At 39.5% G+C, this 14369-nt stretch overlaps 1 protein-coding gene across 3 annotated transcripts in view; it reads left to right on the top strand.

Moving 5' to 3' along the window:
• The window catches only part of LOC5565211, a 299615-nt gene that overhangs the window by 99235 nt on the left and 186011 nt on the right, over window positions 1-14369 (top strand). For all 3 annotated transcript variants that reach the window (XM_021855192.1, XM_001649521.2, XM_021855191.1), the window contains one exon: window positions 6489-6531. The gene's annotated coding sequence lies outside the window, so the exon portion shown is untranslated. The remainder of the gene's footprint in view (window positions 1-6488; window positions 6532-14369) is intronic.

The following is a 14369-nucleotide window of genomic DNA, read 5'->3' as shown; positions in this document are numbered from 1 at the left end:
GGGACCACCAAGAAGGCATTGCTTCGGAGAGGGGCTATTGCACATCGCATCCTCCAGGTTAGCTGCGTAGCCATGCAGCAACGAACATCGATGACACGCTTATGGGGGTCCACCAAGGTAGCATGCTGGCGCATTGCCAGCTTCCCGGGTGGTCCTCACCTCCCGTTGTCCGCTGAAAGCGGGCAGGGTCGACCACTAAGCCCGCGCCCAGCTGCACCGCAGGTATCAAGAACTGATACTGCGGGCTTCGCAATTTGACCTACTGAAGGCTCAGGCCCTATCAGCTAGCACCAGCTGCGATTGCTGACGAAGGGGCCTCCACCTGCCCCGAACAACCAGAGGCTCGTATCCACCCAGTAGGCCGGCGCCACGACAGCAGCGCTACCAGGATGTTCTCCCCGCGGCCACTTAATCGCTGTAAGGGTCGATTTCGACCGTAGGGCACCGGTATGACCTACGTAGCCGACTGCGAACCCTTGGACCACCTGTTGATTAGCGTCTGCACTGGTCACTCCTCGAGTCCACACGCCACCTCCTTTGGAGTTCCGAGACAATGTGGGTGATAGCTGATGAAACGGCATTCCAGCCAAACTCGTCTGCACACATCCTCTGGACCAAATTGTCCGGAGTCGTGTCCCGACCGCATGTGGCAAACATGCGGTCACGCATTGTGCGGAAACGCGGGCACACGAACAAAACGTGTTCCGCCGTTTCCTCTAAACCTGCACAAACTGGACATTCGGGAGAACCCGCACGACCGAAACGGTGTAGATACTGTCTAAAGCATCCATGGCCCGAAAGGACCTGTGTTAGGTGGAATGTTAGTTCCCCATGGCGCCTATTGACCCAGATATCTAACCTCGGAATCAACCTGTGAGTCCACACTCACTTGGTGGAACTGTCCCACGCACGCTGCCATTTGACCATGGAGGTCGTTCTGGCAGTCCTGCGTATGCCTCTTGTGCCGCGCCTTTCGAAACGCTCTATGTCTTCCATGATAAGGATACCAATAGGCATCATACCGGTGATGACACAGAGTGCATCATGTGACACGGTACGGTACGCGCTCGCAACCCTCAGGCACATTAGCCTATAAGTACTCTCTAGCTTGCTACGGTAGCTATCGGTACTCAAAGCCGTGCCCCAAGCCGGGCCACCATACCTCAGTATGGACGAGGCGACACTGGCCAGAAGCTTACGCTTGCTGGCGTACACCGCAGAGCTATTGGACATGATCCGGGACAGTGCCACAATAGCTGTGGAGGCTCTCTTGCAGGCATAATCGACATGGCTACCGAAGGTAAGCTTGTCGTCGATCATCACCCCCAAGTGTTTGACGGAGCGCTTCGAAGTTATTGTGCAGTCGCCTACACTGATCACCGCTTGCTGCACCGACTTTCGGTTGTTGACAACAACCGCCTCAGTTTTGTGGTGAGCCAATTCCAGTTTCCTGGAGCTCATCCACTCCTCCACAATTGCGATCGAGTGGGCTGCAGTCAATTCCACTTCTTCGATCGATTCACCGTAGACCTTCAGCGTAATATCGTCGGCAAAGCCAACGATGACCACACCGGCCGGGAATTTTAATCTCAACACCTCGTCGTACATGACATTACATAACACCGGACCCAGGATGGAACCTTGCGGGACTCCTGAGGTTATGTGAAAGCACTTCCGACCCACCTCTGTGTCATAGACTAATACCCGATTCTGGAAGTAACTTCCGAGAATCTTGTACAGGTACTCGGGTATCCCCAGACGCAGGAGCGCATCAGCAATAGCCGCCCAACTGGCACTATTAAATGCGTTCCTTACATCCAGAGTCACTACTGCGCAGTAGCGAATACCCCTCCTCTTACGCTGGAGTGCTATCGCAGCGGTTTTCTTAACCGTCAGAATAGCGTCTACGGTGAACCTCCCTTTCCGGAAGCCGAACTGGTTGCCTGAGAGACCATTTACACCCTCGGTGTACCTCGACAGTCTGTTGAGGATGATCTTCTCGAGCACTTTCCCCACCGTGTCAATCAAGCATATTGGTCTATATGCCGACGGGTCACCGGGTGGTTTCCCCGCCTTTGGCAATAGTACCAGGCTCTGCCTTTTCCACGCATCTGGAAATACTCCCTCGTCCAGGCATATCTGCATAGCAGATCTGAACATACCGGGAGCCTCCAAGATTGCGACTTTGAGGGCCAGGTTTGGAACTCCGTCCGGACCTAGTGCCTTCCCCATGCTTAGGGATTTTGCAATCCCTACAAGTTCCTCATCAGTTACTCTATCCTCATCGCCAGCCCCAATCCCCGGCTGTCCTACAAAAGGAGGCCATGGGCTAGGGTTGTGGCACGGGAAGAGCCCCTCAATGATCCCCTCCAGCATCTGTGGAGATTGCTCCGTAGGAGCAATTGCACCTCTTGTCTTCGCCATAACGATCCTGTAGGCATCACCCCACGGGTTCGCGTTGGCACTCTGACAGAGTCCCACGAAACAGGCCTTTTTTCTTGCCCTTATCTCGGACTTCAGCGCGACTTTGGCAGCGGTGAACACCGCCCGTCGTTCTTCACGCTCCTGCTCGGTACGTGCTCGCTGCATCTGTCTCCTGGCCCGTAGGCAGGCACGGCGCAGGTTCGCAATAGCTTGAGTCCACCAGTACGTCGGTGGTCTCCCATTCCTAGGGTGGACTTTTCTAGGCATGGTCGCATCGCATGCACGCGTAAGCACCGCTACCAGTTTGTCCCCGCTTAGGCCAAGTAGGTTACGCTCACGGCGGAGCGCCTCCCTAAGTACTTCATCATTGAAGTACGATGTCTTCCACCTACGAGGGCTTGGCCTTGACCTAGCCGCTTCCTCAACCCGCTGCCTGCTGTTGTTGTAGTCGATACTGTAGCGAACCGCCAGGTGGTCGCTGTGAGTGTAGGCATCGTCTACCCTCCAGTTCGAACTACTCGTTAGGTCAGGACTACAAAAAGTAACGTCGATAATCGACTCCACTCCGTTACGGCTTTAGGTACTTTTGGTACCAACATTAGCCAGATCGACATCTAGCACGGCCAGTGCCTCTAGTAGGCGCCGGCCTACTGGGTTGGATACGAGCCTCTGGTTGTTCGGGGCAGGTAGAGGCCCCTTCGTCAGCAATCCCAGCTGGTGCTAGCTGATACGGCCTGAGCCTTCAGTAGGTCAAATTGCGAAGCCCTCAGTATCAGTTCTTGATACCTGCGGTGCAGCTGGGCGCGGGCGTAGTGGTCGACCCTTCCAATGGGAGGTGAGGACCACCTGGGAAGCTGGCAAAGCGCCAGCATGCTACCTTGGTGGACCCCCCTGAACGTGTCATCGATGTTCGTTGCTGCATGGCTACGCAGCTAACCTGGAGGATGCGATGTGCAATAGCCCCTCTCCGAAGCAATGCCTTCTTGGTGGTCCCGGAGAGACGAAGGGTTTGGCGGCAATGGAAATGGTTTAGTGGCTCGGGGGTGTAGTCCTGTTTACTGCTTGTATGTAGTAAATGGTCTCCAACCCCACACTCCCGGACCTCGGTTTGGATGCTGTTGAGCAGATTATCCCCCCATTGCTTAGAAGGAAAAAAAAATAATATAATATGTAATGATAATATATCATTACAAGTATTGGAAGCCAAATGCCGCAAGGCAAAGGTCTTAACCTTTTCAATACCGACATCAAGTTTCAAAATTCTCTAGCTTCGCCATCTTTCGATCGGTTTTGATGATTTGTTTTAGTAAAAATTACAAATCAGTTATAAATTTGATTCATGCATTGCATGATCATTTCTCCAGTATTTGCTCTACAAAATAATAGAAATACCTGCAGTATTTTCTACAAGGTTTACTCTAAAAGTTTGCATTCATCCAGATTTGATCCCTCCAAGAATTAATTCACAGTTTATGCAAGGCTTTTCCAAAAAAATTATTAGGAACATCTAAATTAACCCCAACAGGCAATCCTGGTTAAATTGCTGTCGCAATATCTCTTGGAGTTCATACTTTTGCAGTTCTTTTAAATTTATCTTGATAAATTTCTTAGGTAGGGGTAGATCCCCCAGTGCCAGACAGCACCCAATACCGGACAAAGTCGAAACATTGAGAAATCATGGTCCAATCAAGATGGTGTATTAGTAGAAAAGAAAGCTATTATGTAGACTAATATTTGCGTAGAATAACACATCCTTGAAATATGCATGCTTTTTAAAAAAGTAGAAAAGTTTGAAAATCTTTAAAAAAAATGACGTGTCCCCTTAATTTTGAGCCTACTTAGTAATTATTTTGAATATGAAAAAATAGTTTGGATCCCGCAAGCATGATCGAACATTATCCTTATTTGATAGTATGAATGTATTTTGTACCAAAATTGAACTAAATAGGGCCAAATTACAATTTTGGTTAAGCACCTCCTGTCCCTCAGTTTCGGACAGCTTGATTTGTTATGTGATATCTTTGTAATTATTGCATCAGTGTCTCAAAATACTTTCATTTTTCATGGGTTCCGTCGATCATGGTATCAAACATGCAATAAAATTAAGAAGAATGAACATTCAGAACAACATCGTAAAATGTGCTATTTTTCATCATATATAAAAGACGTTTTTGATAGGCATCTTGCAAACTAAGAAAAACTCAAATTATTCTTGTAAATGTTGCAAATGCATTTAATTGGTAATTATAAACTATTCCTATAGTGTACACAATCAATGATGTTCAAATTTACAGAATTCGAGGCATTTCCAGATGGTGTCCGGCATTGGGCGCCACCTTTCAAGATCGGCCAATTTGGTACTAAAATACATCATCAAAATGAAATGTCAAAATTCATATTTATATTTTCGAATTAATTTTTGTACACTATAAAAATGATAATTTTTATCATAAATGGGTAACACGAGCCAATTAAATCAATATTTTTCGAATTATGAATTTAGTGGCTTAAGTGTCCGGTACTGGGGGATCTCCCCCTATGCGTTGATGGATTTTTTAAAATTTAATTTGATTCAATAGGGGAAAAGCACTAATTTTCGACCTACAAGAATTCTGTGCCAATTTTCGGATTTCCATACGAAGTAGGCCAAAATCGTATGAATGGGTCGAAATTTAGTGCTGGGGCGAAAATTGGTGCTTTTCCCCTACTCCAGCAAATACTAAAGCAAATATTCCAGTCACTCCTCTGTTCTACTTATTTTTCTTCTTCTTTCTTGCGTTGTGTTCCAACTGGGACAGAGTCTGCTTTTCAGTTTAGTGTTTTCATGATCACTTATCGACTTGTGTCCCCAATCACATTCATTCAAGCCATAAAGCATAAAGTACAGCAAAAAAAAATGAATATCATTATTCCATGTTTTATGGTATATATTAGCATAACATCACATCCACATGATTAAAAAAAATTGTAAGGCGTTTCTAAAAATCAAATGAATTTTGGACTCCTCTCAATATTTTTGAGATTGTTTTAAATGTTTGTAACTGCTTTTCGACCCACTTCTTAGTTGTTACATATAAATTAAACCCACTCATTGCCTTGTGTGAGTGTCAGATTTGTTGAAATGAAACCATATAAAGTTATTAGGAATGCTTCAAACAAACAGAAAAGAGTTTTACCAAAACATGTAAGGATTCCGCTGAGCAACGCTAAGGTTTCTATATGGTAGAGGATTTAAAAAGACGATGTTATGCCTATTGTCAAATTTCCAGCTTTTGACAAAAAAAAACTTAAACGTGTATTCCGCGAAACAAATTCAAAAATTTCGTTTCGTTTCGAAAAATTCCGTGAGAAATTTGATTTCGTATCGAGTTACACGAAACATTTTTAAATTTCGTTTCGTTTCGTCATTATCAGCGCAAGATATTCCGCGTATCGTTTCGTTTCGTATCGACATGGAAAAAATCCATATCGCATACCCTTACTTTTTACACACCAATTTGCATAAATTGCAGAATAATGACGAACGCATCTCGATATGGTACCCTCAATTCGATTTTTACAGCACTCTTCGTTATTATCCGTTGCACAAATTACTGTTTTGCAATTTCTCATGATCAGTCCTGTTATATGTCAAAATTTTGGAAAAATGAAATTTGAATAGCATTTTTCCATGTGTAATATAGTATCAGGAAGTATAATAAACCAAGAGTAATTAGGCAATGGTCACTTGGAAAAATGCTTCCGAAATTTTCCGATCACATTTTCCACGGCAAATGGTGTTATTAGCAACATTAAAATATCAAAGTCACGAGATATTCATGACATTTAACAGAACTGCTCATGATAGGTTGAATATGTTGTTCAAGACGCCAATCTGTCGTGAAAATGGAAATTATGCTTTTAAATTAAAAACGATACACAAAAATATTGAAGTCGTGTAAGAATCTCAACAAAACTCATTCTGGGAAGAACTACGATTTTTTCACACTAAATAAAACAATTGGTTAATGCCAAATAATTTCTTGAAAAATATACTTAAAACATATGTTTTTTTATACTTTCAGATAAAATGTGATGCGTTGGTGCCAAGCTTTTAGTACTGAAAAGGTAAGTTACATATATCTATTATTTACATGGTTAGATAGAACTTTTACTGCGATTTTCAGGTATCATCGCAAGGTGGGAAACAATGGATCAAAAACGGCACCTATTCCATGCGGCTAATTGCGGCTTTCGAAAACCTCCATATTCCATGTAAAAAAGTCAATGAATCGAATGGTGATAGTTTCTTTCACCGATGTAATGTAGAATTGCAAATAAACCCATTTCGCCATGAATTTTTTTTTTTTTAATGAAATAAAAAGCAATTGTGATTGATTGTGGCAAGCTAAACATATTTTTTAGTGTAGAGTAATCTGCGAAATAAGATTGAGAACACTTCATTCAGTGTCACTGAGTGAAAGAGCCCTGTTTTGCACTATGGTGTCCAAAAAAAAAATAGTTTTGGTAGTTAATAGTATTTACAACTGATTGCAGCAGTTCCAACCATTATTTTATGACGTAACATCACCAAAAGAATACAACGTCTTACGGCTAACTAAGTAAAATTTATCTTATGTAGAATAATATGGGTAATGAGAATTTCCAGAGGACTTTTAGAGCGTTTTTTTAAAGACACTTTAATGCTTTCAGTAAACGATTTGCCATTTCAAGGAAGCACCACTCTAGACAACGGACTAGTATGCAACGCCCAGTGGCACAATCGAAATACGTGTCTGACCAAAAGTTTTCCAGACTGATGCGGGAATCGACACACACTCCTTGACTCGATGCGGTTAGATGCTTGGGAACACTAACCGTACGGCCACGGTAGCTTTGTTCTTTTCGTCATAGGTTATCATTCTAAAACATATTGGGCTTAACATTTGCATCAATTTTTAAATATATAAGTGCATCGAACTGCTGGATTTCAGGAAGATTCTCTCTTCGTCGTGGAGAGAACAAAATTGCTTAAAATACGTAAAGTCCCTTAAAGGGTGCAAAGCTACTTGAGTAATTCCATGTTTCACTTTGCCATGGGTGATTTTTCTCGGTCGAATTGTCTGAAACTTTGCAATAACAATCACTTCAATACGACGCACTGTGATCAAATATGGGCTCAGAAGTTTTCAAAAATCCCAACTGCCGAAGTATACAAAAGTGCCCACAATAGGATCCGGCGCCCTATATTTCACATTTTAGGGGTCGAAAAGGGGTTTAAGTGACTGGTCTATTTTAAGTTGTGTATGTTAAAAAATTCTACTATTTTCAAGCTTTCTGAAGATATGTTTAGCTTTTTTTCTCGTTCAGAAGAAAAATACAATAATTTTGAAAAATGGCTTATTTTAGCTTCCATGCAATTTGTTTTGCATTAAGATTGACTGAAAACAAACTCAAAGTCGTTTTTCCTACAAATAGGTTTTTGTCACTTACACCCCTTTGCTTCTAATCACCTCTTTTTTTAAGCGTGTACTAGAATAAGCGCGTACGTTGCATGATCGATTTCTCTTCATCGAACCTTTCTTCTGTGAATAAAGGTGACAAGTAGCGGGATTGTAATCATTATTTCACCTCAGGAAGGAATATTGAATCGCTGCCTAGCGTCCTGAAGTGAAAAAATGTCAACAAACCTGCTTCTTGTCACCTTTATTTACAGAAGAGGGGATTTTCTATTGTGGATCTCAATCCGCAAAAATTAGAACGAACGGTTGCAAATGCGCTCACTTTGTTATTCATGATCATGATTGATCAACTAATGAAGAGAAACAAAAACATCTTGATATTTTCACTGCAAATGCTGTTCTTGCAGCAAAAATATAACGATGATCATCCATAGCCATCGTTAACCCTCTAATACCCAACCCCGCCTTTAGACGGGGTACACTTTGGAATTTTATGTATTTTTTCATAGCTCGTAAATCAAAATGATTTTATTTTTGGCTTAAACCTTTAAAAAGTTTATTTATGACTTTGGAAACTCCATTGTATTTTTGAAAATTGTTTGAAACATTGTATTATTATATAACCTACAAATGCCTGGGGTTCATTTAACGTGTAATATAAAAAATCGTACCTTTTATATTTTTCTACGACCAACCAATTACAGAAAAAGAGCTTGGTGGTATTAATATAATTTTAAATCTGTTTTTCCGATCATTACACGGAAAAAAATCCTGAATAAAATTTATAATATAATATTTTTAACCCGTATAGGCCTGAGTGAAAGCAAAAAATCTAAAACCCTCACCGCTCAGTGAATTCTTAATGGATTCAAATGATTTTTTGTCAGTATACTGGCACACATATCTAGTTTCTAGAAGTGGACAGAGGATTGCGGAAATATTCCTGGGGTCGGAGTTATTCCGGTGGATCACTGGGTCAGGTCGGGTGAGAAGGGTACTGTGGGTTTGTGCCTCTGGAGGTAGGCAAATTTCAAGTCACAGATAATTTCTGGAATCGGTTATAATGTGGCCACTACATGACGGAATTTTAAGAAAATTGCATAAGTGTAATCCTTTTGAGAAACGATTGAATTGGATAACTATGAGTTTTGCCTTTGATTAATCCTACAAATGACCATTTTTGAGTCCCGGGACGCCTCAAACTTGCGATAAAGTGGCCAATTTGTATCTGAACATCTGTGCCAAGCTTATGGGAATGCATTTTGGTGCACAATTATGTTTGATTCCTACTTTTTGAGAATTGAAACGGTTTAGTATCCAACAAATCTATAGCCAGTTCTTCCGGGCATTACGTCCGAATGGCCACATCCGGTTTATTTTAAAAGATGCAAAACACTTCATTTATAAAGTTGAATATCAGTTCTTAATGATATATGCAAATTAAAATGATTATCATTGTAAATAAATAAACTTAACTTGGCATGTCCCGAAAAATAGCATTTTTTTACCCGACTTGACCCAGTGACCCACCGGAATAACTCCGGCCACAGGAATATTTCCGCGATCCTCTGGCCACTTCTAGAAACTATATATGTGGGCCAGTGAACTGACAAAAAATCATTTGAATTCGTTAAGAATTCTCTGAGCTGTGAGGGTTTCAGTATTTTTGCTTTCACTCAGGCCTATACGGGTTAAAGGTAGTGTAAAAACTTGATTTTTATAATTGCGAAAAATAATAAATCATTCAAATAGGTAACTTAAAATTATATTTAGATCGAAGATAAAAATTTGGGTATTAGAGGTTATATCCTGTGAGTGAAGGAAGTGGGCAGCAAGGACCAAAAGAAGAATTTACTACATCGTAATTTTGCGCATATTAAAGCCGTCTTTTTGAAATAGGCCGTTCTTCAGAGCATTGCATTATATCTTTATGAATCACCCAGAAATTCAAAAACAAAACCCAACGAAACATAGTATGTAAGGATTTTTTTGCCAACAACCTAGCTTCTTTTTTATCTTCTGAAATTTGTCAATAAATTGTTTAAGCCAAGGTTGTTCAATGGTCATAAGAGACCGTACCATTATCTTTCTCCCTTCTAATCAGAATAAATCTCCAAATGTTATACATTCGGGGTAATGGAGTTCGGTTTAATAGCGTTCGGGGTAGTGTCAAAGAGTGAGGATTATCATGTCTTTTACGGTGAAAATAAATCCTGAAGCTCGTAGACACAAGAGTCTATTTGGACAAATTGAGATGTGAAATTGTAAAAAATTATGGAATCGTTCTGATTAGGGGTTTCACACAAAAATATTACAAATTTTGACAAAGCATTCAGCAGATTGAAAATCATTTAATTCCACAAAATTTGTTATATTATTAATATGCCAAGGATTTGTAGGGGGATTAGGACCAATATTTTTCGGCTACCCTCGGCTGGTTTCTAACTTCGTAATTAGTAATTAGTTATTCGTATTTTTTTTCTACAATACTGTTGGGAGAATTATCTCTTTTAATTTAACTAAAAAAGTTTGTGGTTTAGGATTTTTTTTACTAATTCGTATATAGAAACCACCGAACGATATATTGGAACGTTTCATCATGAGAAATCAAACCTTAGTTAAACTCTTCGTCTTATTTCACCCACACAAATGCCTGGCAATTTGCGACAGTGATAATGCGTTACCATGGAGCTATGTGCCCATTGAGTAAACCCGTTAAATGCTCCATGACACGACATCAAGCATTGTTCATAGACGCATTAGTTCAAAGTAAATGCATCGTATTGCATTGACTCTGCAGGAAAAAAGCAAGTAGTTGACTTCATTAAACATCATGCAATACCGTTTGTGAGAAGTGTATCGTCAACCAACAACTAATCAAGGGTTCCGGATTCAATAGACGAAACGCTAGTGAATTTAAACGCAATAAATTGCTAAAATTTTCTAATGAGGATCGATCCGCTTTTTTTTCTCATTTAAATTTATATATACTCGAAAAATAGATTGAAAAAACTATTTTTGTTGCTAAACACTACTTCTTTCAATTGCAAAGATACTGATAGTTGAAAATTGTGTCTATATTTATGGCCCTGTGGTTTCATATCGAACCCTTTATCTTACGGAAACAAGCAAAAACTAAATGTAATATAATGTAATTTGAGAATGGCACATACATTGTATTAATTTAACTGCGTTTTACATTAGGGCGGTTCAAAATATAAAAATGTTTGAGAATCCAATCTCCCAAATGTTCCTTACCATCCGTACCATACAAATAGTGTTCTGTGAAATTTTCAGCTTTCTAGGTGGTGATTTAAAGGTGGCCCAAAGACAATGTAGGTTCATTTGGAAATTACTTGGAGAAATTTTGAGATATGTTCCAAACACGCTAGTACTGTAATGTAAGTACAAACTTATTATCCAAACTCATTCTTCAAACCATAATGAAGAAATTTGCTAAAGAGAGAAATTAAATCCGACGGATAGCAGAAGAGATATTCTTGAGTTTGTTTGCTATTATTTAGTTCAATAGCCCTGCAAACATGTACGAAAATCCCAAATAAAATTAGCCCGAAAGGAATTTGTTTCTTCAGCAACACCTTCCATTAAGATTTGAAGAATGAGTTTTCAATATGGAATGATATGTTTCTACTTACATTATGGTACTAACGTGGTTGGAACATTTCTCAAAATTTCTCCATAGTAATATCCATATTAACCTACATTGCCTTTGGGCCACCTTTAAATCACCACCTAGAAAGCTGAAAATTTCACAGAACACTATTTTTATGGTAAAGATGGTAAGGAGCATATGGGAGATTGGATTTTCAAACATTTTTAAAATTTGAATCGCCCTAGTATTACATAGTACAAATATGATTTATTTTGAGCAAGTCACATCATGTACAAAATTCATGAACAATGTTCTGTTGTCTTTTTGTGTCTCTACTTACTTATAGTAGACTGGTCAAATATATGATTCATTGTGAGTGAAAACGAATAAAATGCAGTCAATTTTTTGGTGACGAATACTAGTTACGAAACGCAATTTTGCGTCACAATCTTCTTCTTTGTATTACGTCTTTGCCATTTTTGCATTTGTTTATCGTATGACGGGTAAGATGATACTCTAGGTCTAAGGAAGTTAATGAACCGACCGTGAAGCAAATCCCGGCAGCTTCAGCATGGCTTTGCTTTGTAGCTGTGGGCGGTACAAGGAGGCTAAAGAAGTTCCCGTTTCATTACTCATTTGAATCCTTCGGTATTACTATACCGAAATCACATTCACTTGTTGTGAATGTATTATATTAGAAATTTAAGGCACTAATTATTTTTCTTCATAGCATTATGTACTCACTGGGCCTGCCTCTCAGCTTTGTGTTCTAATGAGCACTTCCACAGTTATTAACTTAGAGCTTTCTTTGCCAAAGTTGCCATTTTCACATTCGTATATCTTGTGGCAGGTACGATTATACTCTATGTCCAGGGAAGTCAAGGCAATTTTCATTACGAAAATATCCTGGACCGACCGGCAATCGAACCCAGACACCTTCAGCATGGCTGTGCTTTGTAGCCGCAGACTCTTACCACTCGGCTAATACACTAGTGTTATTCAAAATGATGCGAAACTCACAATTACAAAATACAAAATTTACAATACTATTATTACGGGTCCAGGTTGTCCATATTGAAGCACCGCAGAGACGAATATACCAAAATGTAGATCGCACACCAAACCAGAGAAAAACTACCACGCTTTTGTTTGCATCGCTCGCGAACCGGGAAGTGGAGTAAATTACAAACAACATAATTAATTAACACGCGTGATGCGGATTTTGATTAATTTCCTTGAAATTACAGCACAATTTAAACCGTCGTCGGCTGCTCTGCTGAAGCGTGATGTGCCACTGTGGCCACCCCAGACACACACAAAGTTTCGCTCTACTACTGTGTCAATGGGGCAAATGGACAAAAACAAAACGATTGCTGCGGATGGAATACTGACGATTGACTAACCTGTTATAGTTTGGCTTTAATCGCCGTACTTCAGTAAATGACCTACCATATGTTTTGACGGCCAAGGTTCGAGGATTTGGAACCTAACGAGTTGAGGATCTACACTCACAGTAGGAAAAATTAAGGATCAATCAATTATGGGTGCTATCGTTTTTGATAATTGGTGCCAATAAAAATGCTTAAGTGCTCCAAACGCGTTAATATCGTAAGTGATTAGACTGAGCTCGATCATAAAATCGTATTTTATGTTGCTATTGATAAAATGCGATTTTGTGATCGAATTCAGTCTAATCACTTAATAAATTAACGCGTAAACGTTCACCAGTATTGATGTAACTCATTTAACTTCCTCAATATGTAATGAATACCTTAATCAGAATTATTGAGGTAATATTTTTTTTTTTATTTCTTTATTAGTATCATTCCAAACATTACATTCATTTCTTATATCTAGGTGTTCTGTGTTATTAAACAACACTATCATCCTAATTTGGTAAAAGAAATTTAAGATTTTATTAACATTTTGTCAACAACATATTACATTTTATTTGCCGTAGCAGTTAAGATTTTTTACAGGTGAGTTGATTTCACCTGCTTATACGAGGAAAAAAAACGTTTTCAATTTTCTTAACCTAACTTAACCTAAACATATCACGCATTAATCGTGGCAATAGAAGATTGCAACGATTTTTGCCTGAAATTATTAATGATTTTATTTGACATTTGTTCCAATGTTTCAACATTGGATATTCTATGTAACTTATTGGTACTATACCAGGGAGGAAGCCTCAGAATCATTTTCAAAATTTTATTTTGAATTCTCTGCAGAGCTTTCTTCTTGGTATTACAACAGCTAGTCCATATTGGTATAGCATACAACATGGCTGGCCTAAAAATTTGTTTGAATATCAAAAGCTTGTTCTTAAGACAAAGTTTTGATTTTCTATCAATAAGGGGATAGAGACATTTTACATATTTATTACATTTGGCTTGAATGCCCTCAATGTGATTTTTGAAAGTTAAATTTTTATCCAGCATGAGCCCTAGATACTTAACTTCATCTGACCAATTTATTGGAACCCCTCTCATCGTGACAACATGTCTACTTGAAGGTTTCAAACAAAGAGCTTTTGGTTTATGTGGGAATATTTTGAGGTAATATTAATAACGTCAACAACCTCGAGAGCCAAACATGACTGGTTTGGCAATTTCTGACGGTATTTTTCATCAAATCTTGTATGAAACGATTTATGACCGATTCGTAGAGCAAATGAAACCACTGTGCAGCCTAACCTTGATTTTTAATAACATTTTATTCTAGAAAACGACCTTTGGATGATCCATAAATGTGAGGTGACTGTAAGCTTTATTTCGCACAAATTATCAGAAAACACGTGTTTCCATACAATTGTTTGCATACATTCACACTCAGAGAATAATACATTTCACAAAACAAATTGAAAACATTATTGTTTGAAACAATTACAT

The sequence above is a fragment of the Aedes aegypti genome, chromosome 3, assembly GCF_002204515.2.
Source record: "Aedes aegypti strain LVP_AGWG chromosome 3, AaegL5.0 Primary Assembly, whole genome shotgun sequence".
In the NCBI taxonomy this organism is placed as follows: Eukaryota; Metazoa; Arthropoda; class Insecta; order Diptera; family Culicidae; genus Aedes; species Aedes aegypti.
Note: the sequence above shows the minus strand (reverse complement) of the source record. Positions and strands in the feature narration are given on the sequence as shown.